Raw genomic sequence first — 4,085 nt, forward strand, 5'->3', positions numbered from 1 at the left:
CCTCTGGAACCAGTGGAAACCCTGGCTGGGTCAGCTCCAAGCGCTGGCCCGGCCCTGTAAATAGCCTGATGGGTTGTGGTGGCCACACCCTGGGGCCTCGGCCTGAGAAGGGGGGGATGAGAGAGAGAAATGACCCAAGGCAGTGGTGGGGAGGGAGTCGGGGGATTCGGGTTCGCGTCCAGGCTCTGCTGCTGAATGGTGACATCACCTTAGCCCAGCCACGTCACTTTCCTGCACCTAAATTTCCTCCATCCCGAAAATGAGGAAAATGGACTCTGTTTCTTTTCTGCCCTAAGATTCTGACATTCATGGATCTAGAGTAATTGGAACACTGAAACTCTACATGAAGAGATTTAATCAACTTAACCACTTTGAGAAACAATTTGGCATTCTCTAGAAAAATTTAAAACGTACATACCCTAGGACCCCACAATTCCTCTCCTGGTTTTATATCCCAGATAAACTCTGGTGCACGTATGCCAGGAGGCATGCACAAGAACGTTTCTAGCAGCACTGACGAAAAAGGCAAAAATCAGAAACAATCCAAATGTCTGTCAGCATTATAATGAATAAATAGCGTGAAACATCCACGGCACAGAGGACTGCACAGCAGTGACAAAGAATGAGCCACTTCTACATGCCACAACTTGGATGCAATGTTGAGTGAAAAAAATCACGTTGCAGAAAGATACATCCAGTGCTCGGTTCTGCAGCACATAGACTAAAATTGGAACAATACAGAGAAGATTAGCATGGCCCCTGTGCAAGGATGACACGCAAATCTGTGAAACGTTCCATATCTTTTGCAGCACTATTTACAACAGCCAGGACATGGAAGCAACCTAAGTGTCCATCGACAGATGAATGGATAAAGAAGATGTGGCACATTTATACAATGGAATATTACTCAGTCATAAAAAGAAATGAAACTGAGTTATTTGTAGTGAGGTGGATGGACCTAGAGTCTGTCATACAGAGTGAAGCAAGTCAGAAAGAGAAAAACAAATACCGTACGCTAACACATGTATATGGAATCTAAACAAACAAATAAAAAAGGTTCTGAAGAACCTAGGGGCAGGCCAGAAATAAAGATGTAGAGAATGGACTTGAGGACACAGGGAGGGGGAAGGGTAAGCTGGGATGAAGTGAGAGAGTGGCACTGACATATATATATTACCAAATGTAAAATAGATAGCTAGTGGGAAGCAGCTGCATAGCACAGGGAGATCAGCTCAGTGCTTTGTGACCACCTAGAAGGGTGGGATAGGGAGGATGGGAGGGAGATGCAAGAGGGAGGGGATATGGGGATATATGTATATGTACAGCTGATTCACTTTGTTACGCAGCGGAAACTAACACACCACTGTAAAGCAATTATACTCCAATAAAGAAGTTAAAAAAAAAAGATACACCCAGTATGATTCCATTTATAGAAAATTTAAAAACACATAAAACTAAGCAACGTATGTTTTATGAATACAAAAATGAATATGTGTGGGACTTCCCTGGCAGTCCAGCGGTTAGGACTCTGTGATTTCACTGCCATGGGCCCAGGTTCAATTCCTAGTCGGGGAACTAACGATTCCCGCAAGCCGAGAGGACTGGCCACAAAAAAAAAAAAAGAATATGTGGTAGAGCTACATATAAAGAAAACTAAAGAAACAGTGAAACCAAAGTTTCTGAAGAGGGAGGAAAGATATGGGAATAAAGGCATACAGGCGACTTCAAAGTGAAGTGATTTTTTTTAAAGCGGATGGTGGCGGGACTTCCCTGGTGATCCAGTGGGTAAGACTCCTCGCTCCCAATGTAGGGGGCCCAGGTTTGATCGCTGGTCAGGGAACTAGATCCCGCATACATGCTGCAACTAAGAAGTCTGCATCCTTAACTAAAGATCCCTCATGCTGCAACTAAACAAGTTCCTGCGTGCTGCGACTAAAAAAGATCCCGAGTGCCTCAACTAAGACCCTGAGCAGCTTAAATAAATGTTAAAAAAGAACAGTGTATGGTGGTTGCTGGTGGCACTGCTCTTCTTTGTACCCTACACATATTTTATAAATATTCTGTATCTGCTCATATTTAATTAAAAAAATCTTTTTAAAAATCTAAGATTCTAATGATAGCACCTTCTGGCAGGAACATGGCTTCCAGCATGTACCCCCACGTACGTGGTCCCAGACCTCAGAGGAAGAGTGATTGTAAAACTTTCTGTACACAGCTCTGCAAGTATAAGGCTCAGGGGTTAAGGACTAGACATTGGTGGCAACAAACCTGGGCACAAATTCTGGACCTGCCGCTTCTAATAATAGCAACCTACTTCCTAGGGTTGTTTGTTGTAAGCACTAAGTTCAATGAAATAATTCATGGAAAAAGCTTAGCAGTCTCTGCACCCAGTAAGTGCTCTAAAAGTGTTAGTTTCTATCAGTAGCAGCTGTGTGACCCTTGGGCAAATGAGTTAATCTAAGCCTCAACTTCCTCATCTGTAAAGTGGGGGTAACTAATACCTAACCCACAGGGTGGTGGGAAGGATTAAATCAAAAATAATGTATGTAGAGTACTCGGCAGAGCGTCTGGCACAGACTCAGCCTTCAATTAGTTCTATTATTATCATTAATAAATCCCTGCTCAGTTTCCCAGGAATTATCCTTAAACACCTGGTCCTTGGCCAAAGCCACACTCCTTACTCTGTTGTACTTAAAAGTAACTCCAGCTGAGCTGCGCTGTTATTTAAACATACAAGCTGCTGCCTGTGGAGAAGCCTGGTGTTCAGAGTCACTTGGATCCACTTGGGGCACACGTGGCTGTCACGATATCAAGGGGGAACGGGGTCACTTTGGGTGTGGGGGGGGAGACAGGTCATTTTCTTTTAAAACGTCAGATGCAGCAGCAGAAGCAGCAGCAAAGATCAAATCAAATCAACTCTCTTTGAGTGTCTATTTTATATCAGGCGTTGTCTGGGAGACGGAAGAGATTTGTTCATTGCGCCAGTATTGACTGAGCTCCTGCTTCATGCCAGGTGCTCTGTCAGATGGAGGAGATACAGAGATGCGCAAGCCCAGCCTTCAAGGAGCGTACGGTCAACTGGGGGAGTCAAATTTTAAACAGAGATCACCCAGTGAGAAGACAGCATGAGAGAGGCACCCTCGGGGGCTGAAGGAGAGAGGATGAGGTCATGTCAGCCCGTGGGGGAGGGGGATGTTTGTGAAGCCCCTCAGGGGAGAAGCTTGGGCTGAGCACTAACACACAAGTAGGGGTTGGCCAGTGAGGTGAGCACATTTCAGGCAGAGGGAACAGCACACAGAAAGCCCTAGAGGCAGGAGACAGTGTGGCCCATCAGAGAATTCCAAGTAGTTTGGTTTGGTGGGAGTGTGAAGCCTGATGGGAGTAGCAAATGATGGGCCTGGAGCGGTGGCTGAAACCAAGCCATCGTGGCAAGGAGTCTGCCCTTGACCTGAGGTATGGGGAGCGGTAAAGGATTAGTGGGAACCCAGCATGACAGGAAGTGTAGTAGGACAGCTGGTGGAGCGTGTCCAGGAGATGGACCTAACTGGCAGCTGGAGGGCCAGTTAAGAGGAGCTTGGGGGTCTGACCCATGAGAGCAGCAATACAGATGAGGAGGGAAGATATGGTGTTAGGAAAACTCCCGTGGGTGATGGGGTGGGACAATTCATCCCAGCTGGGACACAGATGGACAGAGAGAGGTGCGAGACCATCCCTCTCCCCATGGGATTTTAAAATCTAGTTAGAGAACAAGAACCGGTAGCACCGGGTTCAGGTGGCACCCGTCCAGGGAGGGAACAGGAGTAGGAAAAAGATCTTTCACTGAATACCCTTTTGCACTTTGAACCCTGACTACATTACCTATTCAAAAATCAATAAAATTAGAACTGAAGAATAGCACAGACAAGTTGACAACCGTAGAGTTCCCTGTGGGCTTGAAGAAGGCTTCAAGGGGGAAATGGAGATTCAGCGTAGAGGTGGTGTCCTGTCCCAGGGGTTGCTGGGCCGGCACAAAGGGTTCTGCCTGACACGGACACCTCATCAGTTCTGCAACTGCCCCAGCTAAGCAAAGACTGAGGGCCGCAGAA

The sequence above is a fragment of the Leucopleurus acutus genome (assembly GCF_964270905.1).
Source record: "Leucopleurus acutus genome assembly, chromosome: 11".
Lineage (NCBI taxonomy): Eukaryota > Metazoa > Chordata > Mammalia > Artiodactyla > Delphinidae > Leucopleurus > Leucopleurus acutus.